Source organism: Schistocerca serialis, chromosome 1, assembly GCF_023864345.2.
Source record: "Schistocerca serialis cubense isolate TAMUIC-IGC-003099 chromosome 1, iqSchSeri2.2, whole genome shotgun sequence".
Taxonomy (NCBI): domain Eukaryota; kingdom Metazoa; phylum Arthropoda; class Insecta; order Orthoptera; family Acrididae; genus Schistocerca; species Schistocerca serialis.
In genome coordinates this window covers 904,817,399-904,837,199 of record NC_064638.1, presented here as the reverse complement: position 1 = coordinate 904,837,199, position 19,801 = coordinate 904,817,399, and the positions used below count along the sequence as shown (strand labels likewise).

Here is a 19,801-nt window from a genome sequence, read left to right as displayed (position 1 = left end):
GACAGGATGAAACAAATGCATGTCGTGAAATAGAGGAAGACGAAAGAACTATCACCATCACAGAGGAAATAGAAGATCGACAGATGCTGGATGTAAAGAAAGCTGTATTAGAAATGAAAAATGGCAAAGCTCCTACAGTAGATGCCATCACACTGAAAATGATCAAAGCCGCATGACTTATCAGAATTCACTGACAGTATAGAGTAGTGAGGGTAGTATAGATATGTGGAAAGACTGCTGATGATTAAACAAAGAGAATTATTGTACATACCTTTAAGAGGGTTAAGAAGACCCTCTGAGACAATTACAGAGGAATAGCACTAATGTGCCACTGCAAGAAGATTTAAGAAAAGATAATTTTACAGAAAATTAGGAATAAGATAGACCCACAATTAAGAGAGGAACAACATGGATTGCGACCTGGAAGATCAACTACAGATGCCATATTCACAGCCAGACATGTTCTAGAAAAAAAAAATGGGAGTTTGGGAAAGACATAGTTGTTGCATTCATAGATATAAAAAAGGCTCATGAAACTGTTAGAAGGGAAGAGATATTGCAAGGTCTGAATAGAGGTGACTGTCCAAAGGAGTGCAACTTAGACTCAGAAAAATGTACAAAAATGCTTGAATTGTTTATATTAAATGGCAATAAATCAGGATGGTTTATAACTGACAGAGGGGTGCGGCAAGGAAGCGAGTTCCCACTAGTGCTTCTACTATAGTCGTGGACAACATCGTAAGGAAAGTTTGCCAAGGGTCAACAGCAGAATGTATGAAAAACGTAGCATATGAACTTGATGTTATAATCTGAGAAGAAACTGAGCAGAAATTAAAAGAACAACTAAACCCGTGTCAGAGAGTGACTGAAGAAGCAGGAATGGAAATAAGCTTGACAGGAAGTGAAGTAATTAAGATCAGCAGGAAAAATGAAAAAAATGAATTCGCAATGGAAAAATTATTATAGAAGCAGATCGTTTCAAATATCTAGGAAGTGAATTGACTAGGGAAGGAAACATCAAGGATGAAATTTCGAAGATAATAGGAAATTGGTCGAAATTTTGTTGATGTACATCTGACATAATTAGAAATTAAGAAATAGCTGCCAAAGCAAAGATCATGATGCACAAGTCATATTGTGTGCCAATTCTGAGTTATGGATCAAAATGCTCGACTTGAACAAAGTGTAGAGGACAAGGGGTTATTTTTAGGAAATATGATGCGAAATTGTGTTTTTGTGTGTTTCAGTGCGTGATATGCCAGCCTCTTTGCAAACGGTGGACGAAGACCGGCTGGCGCGTTATGCAGGTGACACAGTTTAGCAACGAGCATCGGTATGTGTGTACGTGCGCGGCAGCCATCAGAACGCAGCATTAGCAGAATTATGAAGGCGCGGGCCGCGTGTGGCGCTGTTGCGTTAGCCATCTCATTGAGAACCTTCTAATAAACACGTCGCCGCGTAACCAGCGCATTCAGCAGCGGCCTGCACTATTTAAGGGCATCAGAGGTGGGCGCCGGCATTCGGTTCGACCGATTGGGCGTTCGGTCGCTGTCATGTCGTCGTCATCAGTCACGCTGTCCCCGAGGACTGGCCGGCGGAAGGCATTGCCCGCTGCTGCACCAGCGACTCCCGGCGTCGTCACGAGCCGCCGCGTCTGCGAGCTGGGCCGGGCCTCGTGCCACTAACCTCCTACCACCTGCGCAGCCGCTGACCGAGCTCGGCGTCGCGTTCCCCGGACTGCGTGCATCAGCTCGTCTCCACCACGACACGAGTGGTGGGGCTGCACTACCGGAAAATGTATTGGAAGAACTAAAATAAAGAGGAAGATTGCTAAAAACAGCCGCCGCCTTCTACCCAGCCACGCCCTACAACCCTGACCACGTCACCCGCTCCGGTCATCCTATTACAAAAGAAAGATCCGTGCAGAATGCAAGCAACAGAATTGCGCTTTCTACAAGGGATCCTCAGTATGACGAGAAGGCGCAGGATAAGTGATGAAATAACGCGGAACACCCTGCAGATCAAGCCACAAATAGAAACTGTGGAGAGTAATAGTCTTAAACGGTTTGGCAACAGTAAAAGAATGGGACTGCAAAAACTTCCGAGAAGAGTCCTAGAATAGACATAATCTGGACGAATATCAACTGGAAGACCACGAATAAGATGGAGAGACCAGGTGAAGGATGATGTGAACAGAAGAGGACTGCAACGGGAGGAGACGCTGAAAGGTAGACTGCGGGGGAAAAGAGAGGCTTGGAAGAAGCTCTGTAAACGACTTGTTTAAGCAGAAACGTTTCAGGAGGAAGAGGACGCAGGATGCCGCCGTTCCGCCTTGCACGCTGCTAGCGCCGCTGTGGCGGCTGCTGGAACTGCCTGCGAGTCTGCGGCTGCCAGAGATGGAGCGCCCGCCTCATTACGCGCAGGCGCCGCTGCTCGCATTTGGCTCCGTTCCACGGCGCTCGCCACGCGAGGGCCATTCGCCTGTCCCAGCCGTGTGGAGGAGCAGCGAGCTGCTGTCAAATTACTGCGGCTCCTCTTACTTTACTGCCGTCACTCCGCAGCCCCGTTTTGCTTTACTCTTATTTGTCTCCTGTCACATCCCCCTGGTGAAACACACTTACTAGCAAAATAAAATTGCAACGTATTTCCTTCCATGCACTGCTATGGTACTTTTCGCACTCTGCTAGCGCTTGTTAATTTCACGATCTGCGGAAACCAGCGGACTGTGACCAGCTTTGTAATGTTCACACGCAATTGACACGTACTGCGTCCTTCACCCCTGTGTCCTGCCGCACAGCAGATGTACTCACAACACCGCAGCCGGCCGGAGTGGCCGAGCGGTTCTAGGCACTACCGTCTGGAACCATGCGACCGCTACGGTCGCAGGTTCGAATCCTGCCTCGGGCATGGATGTGTGTGATGTCCTTAGGTTACTTAAGTTTAATTAGTTCTAAGTTCTAGGGGACTGATGACCTCAGACGTTAAGTCCCATAGTGCTCAGAGTCATTTGAACCATTTTGAATAACACCCCATACAACGTGTAAACAACATCAGTAGGGGTTAATAAAACGCCAAGACCGCCACTGCGATCGCAGCCCGGTATAAACAAAGATAAGTCACTCTGCAGAGGAGTGTGTGCTGATTTGAAACCTGGCACTTGAAAACTGTATGCCAGACCGAGATTTCAAAGTGGGGCCTTTGTCTTTCACGGGAAAATGATCTACGGACTGGGCTTATACAAGCACGACCGACAGCGCTCCCTCAGAGCTACACTTCGCCAGAGTCCCATCTCTTAACTTCTAAGCCATGCAGAAGTTTTCATGCACACCTTGCGGGACCATCACTCTTGGGTAAAAGGATACGGTCTGGCACACAGTTTCAATGTACCGTCGGCCGGGGTGGCCGAGCGGTTCTAGGCGCTACAGTCTGGAACCACGCGACGCTATGGTCGCAGGTTCGAATCCTGCGTCGGGCATGGATTGTTTGATGTCCTTAGGTTAGTTAGGTTTAATTAGTTCTAAGTTCTAGGGGAGTGATGACCTTAGAAGTTAAGCCCCAAAGTGCTCAGAGCCATTTGAACCTTTTTTCTTTTAATGTACCAGGAAGTTTCAGATCAGCGAACACTCCGCTACAGCGTGGAAATGCATTCGGAAAAGGACCACTGTGTGGCTGGTCCCGGCGGAGGTTCGAGTCCTCCCTCAGGCATGGGCGTGTGTGTTTGTTCTTAGGATAATTTAGGTTAAGTAGTGTGTAAGCTTAGGGACTGATGACCTTAGCAGTTAAGTCCCATAAGATTTCACACACATTTGAACATTTGAAAAGGACCCCTCAGGTTCTGACTAATCCATATCCCCGTCAATAGACTTTCTTCCGGAAGTGCTAATCTTACAAGGTAGGCACGAGAACTTCTGTGAAATTTGGAAAATGTAGGAGCGACCAAAAATTCCCACTCAAAGGTCCTACGGTCTAGAATCGGTAATACAAACAGGCAAAATCCCTGTGACTATTTTTCAGGCATCCTAACGACCGACGCGGCCTGTTGAAGATGCTTTTTTTCGATAAAACACAATGTTCTGCTGTGTGAAGAAGCCCGTAACTGCCTACTGCACATTGTCGCCCGACAGGAACCGGTGAGCCTTCAAGGCCATTTTTAAGAGACTGAAGGCTTGATAATCGCGTGGGGAGAGATCAATACTACAGGGTGGGCGAGCGGGGTACTCGAGTGTCTCCCACTTGTTCTTAATATATGGGCCGGCCTCTCAAATCGACTGGCGTCTTGTGTCGAATCGCAACCAGCACGGAACTCGGCGCACCATTACACAACAGTGGTTTTCCACAGACATGCTGCCTCATACATTCTTCATTCTCTGATGAATGTCTACCAGTCTTTGTCCTTCGTGAACCAAGAAAAGGGTAACAGCGTGCTGATCTGTTTGGGCACATTTGGTAGCAACGTCATATTTCACATTTCCGGACACCCCAAAAACATAAGTTTTTCCAAGAAGTGGTTCAAATGGCTCTGAGCACTGAGGTCATCAGTCCCCTAGACTTAGAAATACTTAACCCTAACTAACCTGAGGACATCACACACATCCATGCCCGAGGCAGGATTCGGACCTGTGGCTGTAGCAGCAGGGCGGTTCCGGAGTGATGCGACTAGAACCGCTCGGCCACAGCGGCCGGCATACGTTTTTCATATTAGGTGCATTGTGCTATCACCTACTGCCAGGTACTCCATATCAGCGACCTCAGTAGTCATTAGACATCGTGAGCAGAATGGGACTCTCCGCGGAACTCACGGACTTCGAACGTGGTAAGGTGATTGGGTGTCACATGTGTCATACGTCTGTACGCGAGATTTACACACTCCTAAACATCCCTAGGTCTGTTGTTTCCGATGTGATTGTAAACTGGAAACGTGAAGGGACACGTACAGCACAAAAGCGTACAGGCCGGCCTCGCCTGTTGACTGACAGAGACCGCCGACAGTTGAAGAGGGTCGTAATGTTTAATAGTTAGACATCTATCCAGACCATCACACAGGAATTCCAAACTGCGTCAGGATCCACTGCAAGTCAACATGAGAGTTAGGCGGGAGGTGAGAAAACGACTTCATGGTAGGGGCTGCTCATAAGCTACACATCCCGCTGGTAAATGCCAAACGACGCCTCGGTTGGTGTAAGGAGCATAAACTGTGGACGATTGAACAGTGGAAAAATGTTGTGTGGAGTGGCGAATCTCGGTACACAATGTGTCGATCCGATGGCAGGGTGTGGATATGGCGAATGCCCGGTGAACGTCAGCTGCCAGTGTGTGTAGTATCAACAATAAAATTCGGAGACGGTGGTTATGGTGTGGTCGTGATTTTCATGGAGGAGGCTTGCACTCCTCGTTGTTTTGCGAGGCAATATCACAGCACAGGCCTACATTGATGTTTTAAGCACCTTCTTGCTTCCCACTGTTGAAGAGCAATTCGGGGATGGCGATTAGATCTTTCAACACGATCGAGCACTTGTTCATAATGCACGGCCTGTGGCGGAGTTGTTAAAGAGAATAAAATTCCTGTAATGGACTGGATTTCACAGAGTACTGACCTGAATCCTATAGAACACTTTTGGGATGTTTTGGAACGCCGACTTCGTGCCAGGCCTCACTGACCGACATCGATACCTCTCCTCAGTGCAGCACTCCACGAAGAATGGGCTGCCATTCTCCAAGAAACGTACCAGCACCTGATTCAACGTATGCCTGCGAGAGTGGAAGCTGTCATCAAGGCTAAGTGTGATCCAACAACATACTGAATTCCAGCATTACCGATGGAGGGCGCCACGAACTTGTAAGTCATTTTCAGCCAGGTGTCTGGAGACTTCTGATCACATAGTGTAGGAGATGTATAGGCGGAAGTGCATGGCGGTTGTAATTATAGTTTCGCTACTTGATTCAGTGTGGAAGGAAAACTATTTACCATACGGGTACCCAGCTTTATAGAATTGATGTTTAGACTGTGCACTGCATAATTTGCGTTGTTATTAGTGTTAATGTCGTGACTTGCCATTAGACGCCGGTCCTGGTATGGCGACATAGGAGGAACTCGGACCCCAAGGGCCACGGATATGAAGGAAGGAAGGATGGAAAGTTGGTGAGGGGGAGTGTTAACGTCCCGTCGACATCGAATTCATTAGCGACGGAGCACAAGCTGCGATTGAGTCAAGAATGGGGAAGGAAATCGCCATGCTCTTTCAAAGGAACCATCCCAGCATTTATCTGGAGCGAGTTAGGGAATTCACGGAAAAGCTAAATCTGGTTGGCCGATGCGGATTTGAATAGTCGTCCTCTCGGAAGCAAGTCCGCTGTCCTAACTTGCGTTACCTTGCTCGTTGTCAAGAGTAGGCACGGTAAACCCACACGTTACTGTGATCTGCTTCTCCAAAATGTGATCCCTGCTCTACGTGAGAGAAGCGCTTTGGATTCAACTGTTTTGATGCACAATGGAGCTCCGCCTCACACTGCTCGTGAGGTCATTCCGTAACACATTTGGGAAAACCGAATCAGTGGCCGATCGTTCCAAATCGCGTGGCCACCAACATCACCAGATGTGAACCAGTGTGATTTCTGGCTGTGGGTATACCTGAAGGACAATTAACACTCGTTGTTGGTGGTTGAAGACGATCAAAACGAGGGAAGTAGCCGACATCCCACCTGAGACGTTTCGGGCGGCAGTACACCACTCTCTAGTGCGGTTCCAGCCTGTCAGGGACGCAAATGGTCGTCACACTGAGCAACATTTGTGACCTGGAATGCAAACATGATACACAGTTAACAAATTTTACCCTCAAGTGTGGAAATTAAAACGTCACTTTCAATGCTTTACTCGTTATTTCTCTTCCGTATGTCCTTACAAACGCTTCCACAAAGCTTCATCGTCACGGTCACTGGTTTTTCGTGGGAGCCATCTCAAGTAGCGAAAGATTTGTTGTAGCTACCCCGCACAGGTGTGATGGCGGGTCGCGAGTTGTGCTTGGATACCTGAATCAGAAGGAACTCTTGTCTGGTTTAGAAGAATGGCAGCTTTTGTATGAAAAGTAGAACTTCTTTGTTTTAGTAGACGTGCTTTTTTTGTTCTACATGAAGAAGAAGGATTCACTCTAGAATGGAAGTTTGTTTGTTTTTACTCAGAGTGGAAAACAGTCATTTTACGGGCGAGTTTTGACTGATCTAGAAGAGGAGCCTTGTTTGTGATAGAAGAGGTGTCTTGTTCGTGTTAGAACGAAAACACTGATCTGAAAAAGGAGACCCATCTGTTGTAGACAAAGAGAAGCCCCGATTATTTTAAAAGAATAACAATCCTAATTTTAGGAAAGGAGCAATGTTTGTTTTAGAAGAGGATAATTATATGCCTTTAGAAGAGAATTTTTGTTTGTTATATAAGAAATATCTTCCTTGCTTCAGAAGGTCAGTTTCATTTGCCTTGGAAAAAGAGTACTGTTTGTTTCGGAAGAGGTACCACATTTGAACCTTGAAAAGGACTTTTTCTTTTTGCTTCGACGAGGAACGTGGTTATTTTATTCGTAGAATGACAGAACATAGAATAAGCGTGAGAAGCTAGCCACAAGGAACATTTTTGAAGAGATAAAGAACGGGCTTGAAAGAGAAATGAAAAGTGGTCGGTAGAACACTTTCCAGGTTTGAGTCCTTGTCTGTCAGACAGTTTTAATCTCACAGGTTGTTTCTAAATGAATTTTTTTTATCTACCCTATTACAGAAAGATCTACAATACATTTTCTCAGTTAACTATGCCGAAGCTCAGATGGAAACCCAGTTCCACGCAATTGGAGCAAGCCAGCTGACACACAGCTTGTTACCAATGTCGTCAAATACCGGAGAGAAATGTATTCTGCGTCCGTCAAGCTGTGTGTCGCAACAAGCAGGCCTGCATCAGCTAGTCGCATGTATTGAACTACAAGTGTCTCTACTGAATGGCCTTATGTTCTGACCAGCTCGCACTCCTTACGTTTTTGCCAGCTAATCACGTTACCTTTACATTTAATAAAGCTTATGCCAGCATGCCTTGGGTAATAGAAGAAATATTGATTTTAATTGATGAAAGGAGAAAATATAAAAATGCAGTAAATGAAGTAGGCAAAAAGGAATACAAACGTCTCAAAAATGAGATCGACAGGGATGGCTAGAGGACAAATGTAAGGATATAGAGGCTTATCTCACTAGGGGTAAGATAGATACTGCCTACAGGAAAATTAAAGAGACCTTTGGAGAGAAGAGAACCACTTGTATGAATATCAAGAGCTCAGATGGAAACCCAGTTCTAAGCAAATAAGGGAAAGCAGAAAGGTGGAAGGAGTATATAGAGGGTCTATACAAGAGCGATGTAATTGAGGACAATATTCTGGAAATGGAAGAGGATGTAGAAGAGGACCAAATGGGAGATACGATACTGCGTGAAGAATTTGACACAGCACTGAAAGACCTAAGTCGAAACAAGGCCCCGGGAGTAGACAACATTCCATTAGAACTACTGACGGCCTTGGGAGAGCCAGTCATGACTAAACTCTATCATCTGGTGAGCAAGATGTATGAGACAGGCGAAATATCCTCAGACTTCAAGAAGAATATAATAATTCCAATCCCAAAGAAACCAGGTGTTTACAGATGTGAAAATTACCAAACTATCAGTTTAATAAGTCACAGCTGCAAAATACTAAAGCGAATTCTTTACAGACGAATGGAAAAACTGGTAGAAGCCGACCTCGGTGAAGATCAGTTTGGATTCCGTAGAAATGTTGGAACACGTGAGGCAATACTGACCTTACGACTTATCTTAGAAGAAAGATTAAGAAAAGGCAAACCTACGTTTCTAGCATTTGTAGACTTGGAGAAAGCTTTTGACAATGTTGACTGGAATACTCTCTTTCAAATTCTAAAGGTGGCAGGGGTAAAATACAGGGAGCGAATGGCTATTTACATCTGTACAGAAACCAGATGGCAGTTATAAGAGTCGAGGGACATCAAAGGGAAGCAGTGGTTGGGAAGGGAGTGAGACAGGGTTGTAGCCTGTCCCCGATGTGATTGAATCTGTATATTGAGCAAGCAGTAAAGGAAACAAAAGAAAAATTCGGAGTAGGTATTAAAATCCATGGAGAAGAAATAAAAACTTTGAGGTTCGCCGATGACATTGTAATTCTGTCAGAGACAGCAAAGAACTTGGAAGAGCAGTTGAACAGAATGGACAGTGTCTTGAAAGGAGGACATAAGATGAACATCAACAAAAGCAAAACGAGGATAATGGAATGTAGGCGAATTAAGTCGGGTGATGCTGAGGGAATTAGATTAGAAAATGAGACACTTAAAGTAGTAAACGAGTTTTGCTATTTGAGGAACAAAATAACTGATGATGGTCGACGTAGAGGGGATATAAAATGTAGACTGGCAAGGGCAAGGAAAGTGTTTCTGAAGAAGAGAAATTTGTTAACATCGAGTATAGATTTAAGTGTCAGGAAGTCGTTTTTGAAAGTATTTGTATGGAGTGTAGCCATGTATGGAAGTGAAACATGGACGCTAACTAGTTTGGACAAGAAGAGAATAGAAGCTTTCATAATGTGGTGCTACGGAAGAATGCTGAAGGTTAGATGGGTAGATCACATAACTAATGAGGAGGTATTGAATAGAATGGGGAGAAGAGGAGTTTGTGGCACAACTTGTCAAGAAGAAGGGACCGGTTGGTAGGACATGTTCTGAGGCATCAAGGGATCACAAATTTAGCATTGGAGGGCAGCATGGAGGGTAAAAATCGTAGAGGGAGACCAAGAGATGAATACACTAAGCAGATTCAGAAGAATGTAAGTTGCAGTAAGTACTGGGATACGAAGCAGCTTGCACGGGATAGAGTAGCGTGGAGAGCTGCATCAAACCAATCTCAGGACTGAAGACCACAACAACAACAATGCCAGCATCCTTACGAAAACAATTCACTATTCCACGTTATCAGGTGTGGACGAACATTGTTTGCCTGTTTTTCTTGAAAGCAGGAAATTTTCGTAATAAGTAGTACATACACAGTTTAAATGCAAAGTTACGTTTCGCCGACTTAGTTTTAAACGGAAAAGCGTTTATTAGGAGTGTAAGACCGGATGGACCGCTGGTTCACACCAAGCCGGGTGGCAGTAGGGATGGCGGTTATCGCTGAAACAATAACTTTTCGGTTATATCGATTTTTTCCACGCCATTTTAACGTGGCTATTAAATCCGCTCAAAGTAATCGGTTTCGGAAATAACTGCTTTTTTCCAATTATTTTCTGTAAAAAACGTAGAAATCGAACAAAGATGGAAAAGTTTTTAGCCTCTCAGTTTTGAAGTACGCAGAATGAAAATATTTAATTGATCTGCATCTCAATACGTACTCCGCAGATCACATTACGGTGCGTGGTGAAGGGTACCGTGTACCTCCTCTAGTCATAAAATAATAAATAGCCAAAAAAAGAAAACTTAACCCGTCCATCGTTCGGTGCTTGTCTCGAAAAGTGGTAAGTGATTGAATACTACAGAAAACATCAGTATTCTCTTATCGATACCAGTTTTATATAACTCTGCTTAAAAATTACGTGAGCATTACGAATAGTCAGTGCTAAAGGGTGAAAACTGTGGTTATAAAACTTTTTTTCGCATCAATTTATCCGTTATCAAAGGACTATAATCAGATAAACCCACACTATGTAGACACAAGCAGCAGATCAGCTACTTTCTATATTTATTGTGTTCTATGATTGAATTGTTGCTAATTTATTACTGTTAAAGTAATTTCCTTCCTCTTTTCGTATTTAATAGAAAGCCAGACAAATCTTTAATTTTTTGAAGCAATGAAGCATTGTATTTGATTGCTACATCACTTCGTAAAATGTTTCCAGAGTAGGGTTGAGGCAATTCAATAGTGGAATACAACAGATGTTCGGCAACTACTGCTAAAACAGTCTTACTTAAAAATGTAAAATTTTGGTATTGCTGCTATGGGTAATTGATATTTAGGTTTTTTACTCGGTTATTAGTAAAAAGTGAGGAAAATAAAAATATCGGTTACAACAGAGACCGAAGAAATAACAAAAGATACCGGTTATTCAGAACTAAAACACCAGTATCGGTTTTAAAGGTCAGTTTTTCCCATCCCTAGGCGGCAGTCCGTCGATGGCTTCCCTCCGGAGCAGCATTTCGCCTGGTCACGTATGAACAGCTGCTACGCCTCTTCATTACACTAGCTATGATCGAAGGCTACGGAAGATTGTTTCCGACTGTCGGAGGAGACTGACGGTGGCCGAACGACCAGCAGCCAAATATTTCCTGTCAGCGACATGCCTACCCAGCAATTACGTGGAGAAGGTGTCTTATTGATTTCCATTCTTTTAACTGCGTTCAAGGAAATTTCTGGACACGGGGCAATAGTCTCAATTTGTTCTCCCATGGCCTCAAATCTCAAATTATCGACATCGTACTATTTACTTATGTAACATATGGCTACATCACTAAAAATTACGAAACTAATATCCAGGTCACGAATGGAGAAGACAGAGATAGCTGCCGCGTAGATAGGCATAGTCTCCTATAAATGCGATGCTTTGTTTCCTCGGCTGATGAAGTTTTCGGAATGGGGAAGAATTTTTTAAGAAAATATTTCGATGTATTAAAAAGAAAGCTAAATCCATGAAAACTGGTATTTCGCTTCTCGGTTAGATATGAAGAAATATATATTACGGGATGAAAAATTCTAAAAGGCATGATTAACAAAAACCTTGGACTCCAGCTGCGAGAATCGTTTTTGAATCGGGAATACGTTCGGAAAATACCATACTTTCGAAGCCTTAAGGGGATACGGAATCGGATTTTGGGTTAAAAAATCGAATTTTTTTATTGGCGTATTATATTCTGCCATGTTTCCTCTTTAAAATGACGTATCATACATAGCTCTACTACAATTATAACTATTTTATTTTTATATATTTGTGAGATCGGGTATTGCGCTTTAGTTATACACGTCTCTCGTGGCTGACCATGAACTTTTTGGCAGTACCTTTAAAGTGACATGAATTCAAATATCCCGGTTTCCAGCGACTATTTATACACTAGTTGCCCGAAAATGTTTCTCTCTGGTTTCCTCAAGTTACTCTTTGACTTTGTGGCGGGACTGTTTTGTAAACAGTGTGATATAAGAAAGTAGTTGTTGTTGAGTTATTTCGTATTTAGTGCTTCATTTTTCGCAGTGAAAATGCCTAGAGCTAAAGCAAAAGTATTTAAAAAGCGTGTGAACTGGCAAAAGAAAAGAAATAATGATTCATTAGCAAAGCAAAGCAGTTCATCATCATCACTGTTGGAAAATGTGAATCCACTTATTACTGATTTGCCGAACGAACTTACACCAAATGAAAACAGTGCTTCTCATAAAAAACTAAGAGATTTGGAAGAGAAATATAATTTACTTGACAGAGGGAATGAAGTTTTTGAACTCATTGATACGAATATATTGTGTGAAGCTCTTGAAAACAGTTTGTGCTGCAAAAAATGTCATGGAAACGTTTCTCTGAAAGTAGAATCCCATGTTGGCCTGGCTGCCCAGTTTAATTTAATATGCAGTGTTTGTAAATACAGCTGTAAGTTTCCAAGTTCGGTTTCAGTAACTGTAAATAATGGATACAAGAAAACTGAACTTTATAGTGTAAATATTACGTTAGTTTATGGATTGCGAGCAATTGGTAAGGGCAAAGCAGCTGGTGATATGCTATGTGGTGTTCTAAATCTTCCAAGTGCACCTTCAAAGTTTGAAGCTTACAATTATGTACTAGGATCTGCAGTTGAAGATGTAGCACAGAAGTCAATGCAGGTTGCTGTGGAAGAAGCAGTGGAAGAAAATGACGGCAGTCGTGACCTCACAGTGGCGTTTGATGGCACGTGGCAGAAAAGGGGCCACACCTCCAACAATGGTGTTGTAACAGCAACTAGTGTTAATACTGGCAAGGTTATTGATGTTGCAATAATGTCTAAATACTATAGGTGCACAGGCAGGCTGAAAAATGAACACAGTGATGACTGTATTGCTAATTATTATGGTAGTAGTGGTGGCATGGAGGTTGCTGGGGTGAAGAAAATTTTTCATCGCTCTTCACAGTGGTATAATGTTCGCTATGTCAAATATCTGGGAGATGGTGACTCTAAAGCATTCAAAGAAGTTTTGGAAAGCAAACCATATGGGAACAGTGTAAATATAAGCAAACTTGAATGTATAGGACATGTGCAGAAGAGAATGGGTGCCAGGCTGAGAAGGTTAAAATCAGTTATGAAAGGGAAAAAACTAGATGATGGGAAAACCTTGGATGGCAGAGGAAGATTGACTGATTCCATAATAGACCACATTCAGAACTGCTATGGCCTTGCAATCAGGCAAAATACAGGCAATCTTGAAGAAATGAGGAGAGCTATATGGGCTTTATATTTCCACACCGCATCCACGGATGAGCATCCACAACATGGTTTGTGCCCCAAAGGTGAAAACAGCTGGTGTAAATACAATAGGGGACTAACAACAGGAGAGAAATACATTCACCACCACAGTCTACCATCAGCCATCATGGCAGAAATAAAGCCCATTTTCAGAGATCTGGCTGACAGAAGTCTTCTGATGAAATGTCTTCACGGAAAAACGCAGAACCCCAACGAGTGCTTGAATAGTGTGATATGGCATCGTCTCCCAAAAACAGTGTTTGTCGGAATTAATACACTACATTTTGGTGTGTATGATGCTGTGGCAACCTTCAATCTTGGAAATATAACTAAATGCCAGGTCCTTCAAAAGTTGGGTATGTGTGTTGGTTCCCGTACGGTACGTGCTATGTTCTTTTTAGATCAGCACAGACTAAGGCATGCTGATAACATAATCAAGACATTAGTGAAAAAAGCAAGACAGGTGCAGAGGGGTGCCAAAAGAAGACTTGAAGATGATTATGAAGACTGTGAAGGGGGTATTAGCTACGGATCAGGAATGTTTTAATCTTCTTTCTCCGTTTCCCGTAAGTTTACTTTTTACTTCATCTAGGAACATTATCTCAGGTACTGGTCAACCTAGAAGTCTGAAATTTTTATGACGTAGTGACATAGGTCCCTATTACATACTGAAACAACGATTTTTTAATTACTTGATTTACAAAAGACTTAGGGGTGATAGTCTAGTAAAAAGCGATGGAAAAAATTTACTTAAAAATAAATGTACAATATCTCTGTAAGAAAATACTTTGACAATAAACTGTTGTTTCAGTATTGTTGTAACATATGAATGCACATACAGTAAAATTTTTACCTCTCTGTCTCCAGTAGTTTGTGAGAAAATGTTCCCTATAGTAGGCATATATTAACATTGCGGGGATAGGTGATTCCGTATCCCCTTAATTAGCGTGAAAAGTTTAGAAGGTGCTGCAATTTATGAACTAAATCAAAGAAAGCTATTTAACAGTCCCCACGACAAAATGACTTTATCAAAATTGCATAGAAAAGAAACGGCTCATTAATATATTAATATGTCAGTAGGCATAATATGTGTAAATAAAATTATTTTTTATGTAATTACTACGCAAACGTGAGCGAAGCACCGGGTACTAAGCTGGTTTTTGAATATTGACCATCAGTATGGATCTGTACCAGATAGATTGACAGAGGAAATAGAGGAGATCCAAAGAGAGCAACCCGTTTCTTTACAGGTTCATTTAGTAAGCACGAAAGTGTTACAGAGAAGATCAACCAACTCTACTGGCAGGCGCTGGAAGCGAGGCGTTCTGTGTCACGGTGTGATTTACTGTTAAAGTTCCGGAAGAGTATGTTCCTAGAAGACTCAATAAATATAATGCTTGCCCGTACGTATATCTCGTGGAAAGACCGTAAAGATAAAATTCGAGAGATTCGAACGTACACGGAGGCTTACCGGTAATCGCTCTTCCTGCGATTTATTCGCGACTCGAACAGCAAAGGGGAAAAGTGTGAGTGGCATATAAAGTACCGTCTGCCACACACTAGGCGGTGGTTTGCAGGGTATAGATGTAGATAAAGAAGTAGTATAGAAGGAAAATCATTTGGTGACATGCGGTTTCTTTAATTCAGGTACACTGCAAGCAAAGTCTGAGGGTCTAGACGAGTAGCTACTACGTTTGTGAAGGACAGATACATGTCAGTGAAGTGAACTCTGTACAAAAGTTAAGGCAAATGACAGTACCCAAATGATAATGGTAACAGAACCAACTAATCATATCCCAGTCACGTTCAGTGGACGAAAGTTTGAACCAGGGAAGCGACGGCAGGTTTCAAGACCTCGTCACACGTGGTGGGCCCTAAACCTGCTGAATACTAGGGAAGTGTAGGTACGAACACATGCCATCACACCATACTTACCTCTAGAGGCAGCGAAAGCAGGTGGATATCCCTAATTATTGGGGGGCCACACCCCACTTCACTTTCCACCGTTTATGCTCATTTTACCTTGAATTTTTGCCTGAGAGGATGTGAATTCGACCATCAGAACCTGAAATTTTTAAGAGTTTCAATAATTTCTCCGTCCTCACGATATACAAATACTGATGGTGGGAAAATATCCGAAGTGTCCTTATCTTCTCACACGTGTTTCTTCACGAGATGACGCTGTAATTATCCAGGCAAAAAATATTTGTTTCATTCAGTTGTAATTAGGCAAATGTAAAGCAATAATTATCAACACAATAATTATCAACATAATAGTCTCACAATCTTATTTTCGTGAGTTACTCGCTGTATGTTCAGAATGAAGCGTACACTGTTGTTCATCTTTGTATAGAAGCTGGATCCTAATGATGCCAAACGAGTTCTTGCGGCACTACTCTTCGAATGCTAATTTGCACTAGTAGTTATTTAAAAAAAAACTGCGTTAAGACGCCATGAAAGTGATAGCAACAACGTGGACGTAAACGATAATATTCACCGATGATACCACCGTTAGGTCACTTGCTTGGTGATCATACTGTTTATGTACGAACATTACGCACTATACGTACTTTCGGTAACCAACAATAAAATGGCTGATACAGTTCATCTCAAATGCACGATGCCTTACATCCCACCGAACTAAGGTCATGTCTAAACCTATTCATGTATCCTACAGTAAGGGATAAAAAATTCGCCGCCGAAAATAATAAACTGTGATCGTTATCATCACTCCTCTCCCTACTGTAAAACTACTGATTTTTTTCACTAGTTCACGCATTTGGTGCCATGAGATTATACATCATAGAGTGAGGATGCAGTACAAAAGCAATAAAAATGTTGTTATGAATTTATTTCAACCAAGTATCACCTGCGGCAAAAGATGTTGGTTCAACAGGTAACACATTCCCTTATAGTGTGGCGGTAGTCTCCAGACAGTGTAAAGGGAGGTCAGCCTTTATTTCGCTTGCATTGCGCGTGAAAAACAAGAGAATGCAAGAAATTATTTTTGCTTTAGTCGACATAATGCCGCTGATCTTTTCTTCATATTTCAAATATATGTTGAGGATCTGAGTAGATGGTTTTGGACAATGTTATTTTGATTAATTTTACAGGGTGTTTCAAAAATGACCGGTATATTTGAAACGGCAATAAAAACTAAACGAGCAGCGATAGAAATACACCGTTTGTTGCAATATGCTTGGGACGACAGTGCATTTTCAGGCAGACAAACTTTCGAAGTTACAGTAGTTACAATTTTCAACAACAGATGGCGCTGCGGTCTGGGAAACTCTATAGTACGATATTTTCCACATATCCACCATGCGTAGCAATAATATGGCGTAGTCTCTGAATGAAATTACCCGAAACCTTTGACAACGTGTCTAGCGGAATGGCTTCACATGCAGATGAGATGTACTGCTTCAGCTGTTCAATTGTTTCTGGATTCTGGCGGTACACCTGGTCTTTCAAGTGTCCCCACAGAAAGAAGTCACAGGGGTTCATGTCTGGCGAATAGGGAGGCCAATCCACGTCGCCTCCTGTATGTTTCGGATAGCCCAAAGCAATCACACGATCATCGAAATATTCATTCAGGAAATTAAAGGCGTCGGCCGTGCGATGTGGCCGGGCACCATCTTGCATAAACCACGAGGTGTTCGCAGTGTCGTCTAATGCAGTTTGTACCGCCACAAATTCACGAAGAATGTCCAGATAGCGTGATGCAGTAATCGTTTCGGATCTGAAAAATGGACCAATGATTCCTTTGGAAGAAATGGCGGCCCAGACCAGTACTTTTTGAGGATGCGGGGACGATGGGACTGCAACATGGGGCTTTTCGGTTCCCCATATGCGCCAGTTCTGTTTATTGACGAAGCCGTCCAGGTAAAAATAAGCTTCGTCAGTAAACCAAATGCTGCCCACATGCATATCGCCATCATCAATCCTATGCACTATATCGTTAGCGAATGTCTCTCGTGCAGCAATGGTAGCGGCACTGATGGGTTGCCGCGTTTGAATTTTGTATGGATAGAGGTGTAAACTCTGGCGCATGAGACGATACGTGGACGTTGGCGTCATTTGGACCGCAGCTGCAACACGGCGAACGGAAACCCGAGGCCGCTGTTGGATCACCTGCTGCACTAGCTGCGCGTTGCCCTCTGTGGTTACCGTACGCGGTCGCCCTACCTTTCCAGCACGTTCATCCGTCACGTTCCCAGTCCGTTGAAATTTTTCAAACAGATCCTTTATTGTATCGCTTTTCGGTCCTTTGAAAACTTCGTCTTGTTGCAACAACACGTTGTGAACAGCACACGCTTACAGCAGAAAGACGACGTACAGAATGGCGCACCCACAGACTGCGTTGTCTTCTATATCTTTCACATCACTTGCAGCGCCATCTGTTGTTGAAAATTGGAACTACTGTAATTTCGAAAGTTTGTCTGCCTGAAAATGTACTGTTGTCCCAAGCATATTGCAACAAACGGTGTATTTCTATCGCTGCTCGTTTAGTTTTTATTGCCGTTTCAAATATACCGGTCATTTTTGAAACACCCTGTATTTAACCAGGTTAGCAAAATTATGAAACACGCACATACTTCTGTGCACCGAGGTGGAAAAAGTCATATGACGTCGGACCTCTTCTTTCACAGCATAGCGCAGCAGTAAGACGTGGCTTGGGTTCAACATGTTACTGGAAGTCCCCTGCAGAAATACTGAGACATGCTGCCGCTACAGCCGACCATAATTGCGAAAGTGTTGCCGGTGGAGGATTCTCTGACCTCTAGATTATGTCCCATAAATGCTCGATGAGATTCATGATCTGAGTGGCCAAATCATTTGCTCGAACTGTTCACAATATTCCACGAGCAAATAACGAACTATTGTGGCCCGGTGGTATGGCGAATTGTCATCCGTAACAAAATTCCATCGTTGTTTGGGAACGTGAAGTCTATGAATGGCTGCCAGTGGGATTCAAGTAGCGAACATAATCATTTTCAGTCAATGATCGGTTCAGTTGGACCAGAGGACCCAGTGAATTCCATGTAAACGCAACCCCACACCATTACGGAGCCACCACAAGCTTGCAGAGTGCTTTGTTGATAACTTGGATCCATGGCTCTTGCAACTGAAATCGGGACTTCTCTGAGTTGGCCACGATTTTCCCGTGGTGTAGAGTCCAACCAATACGGTAACGAGCCCAGGAGAGGCACTGCAGCAAAGGCACTTGGGTCGATCATCTGCAACCATAGCTAGTTAACGTCAGTATCCTAACGGATACGTTCGTCATGTGTCCCTCATTGATTTCTACTGTTGTGACTTGGCAAGACAGCCAAGCCACTATGAGATGAAGCCGAAAGGCACGCGTTTAAGCTCACGCAGGCTGGCGTGAGGTCTGGAACAGTTAAAGGAATAGAGACTAGCAAATAAAGTACGTAGCTTCTGGAATACTTAACTTTAATCCATAATTGGTGAACATCGGTCTGACGGTACATGCATCACAAGATAAATAGCAATTGATAATGGCGCTTTGCTAGGTCGTAGCAAATGACGTAGCTGAAAGCTATGCTAACTATCGTCTCGGCAAATGAGAGCGTAATTTGTCAGTGAACCATCGCTAGCAACGTCGGCTGTACAACTGGGGCGAGTGCTAGGACGTCTCTCTAGACCTGCCGTGTGGCGGCGCTCGGTCTGCAATCACTGACAGTGGCGACACGCGGGTCCGACGTATACTAACGGACCGCGGCCGATTTAAAGGCTACCACCTAGCAAGTGTGGTGTCTGGCGGTGACACCACATCTACCGTATTTACGCAGTGTTGCTTGTCTGTTAGCACTGACAACTCCATGCAACCGCCACTGCTCTCGGTCACTAGGTGAAAGCAGTCGACTACTGCATTTTCCGTATGAGTCATAATGCCTGAAATTTGGTAATCTCGGCACACTCTTGACACTGTGGATCTCGGAATGCTGAATTCCCTGACGATTTCCGAAATGGAATGTCCCATGCGTGTAGCTCCAATTACCATTCCGCATTCAAAGTCTGTTAATTCCCGTGGCGCGGCCATAATCACGTCGGAAACGTTTCCACATCACTCACCTGAGCTCAAATGACACCTTCGTTAATGCGCTGCCCTTGTATATCTTGTGTATGTGGTAGTGCCACCATCTTTATTCGTGCATGTCACTATACCAGGACTTTTGTTACCTCAGAGTATATAGTCATGTACACATCTGTCGATTACAAAAGCATCTGCATAGGCCGTTGCGATCAATTTAATTAAAGATATTAATTACTGATCAAGTAC

The 19,801-nt window shown here is 43.4% G+C and overlaps 1 protein-coding gene across 1 annotated transcript in view; it reads right to left on the bottom strand.

The window, feature by feature from the left end:
- The window catches only part of LOC126445065 (uncharacterized), a 406,008-nt gene that overhangs the window by 147,669 nt on the left and 238,538 nt on the right, over positions 1-19,801 (bottom strand). The gene's annotated exons all lie outside the window — the stretch shown is intronic.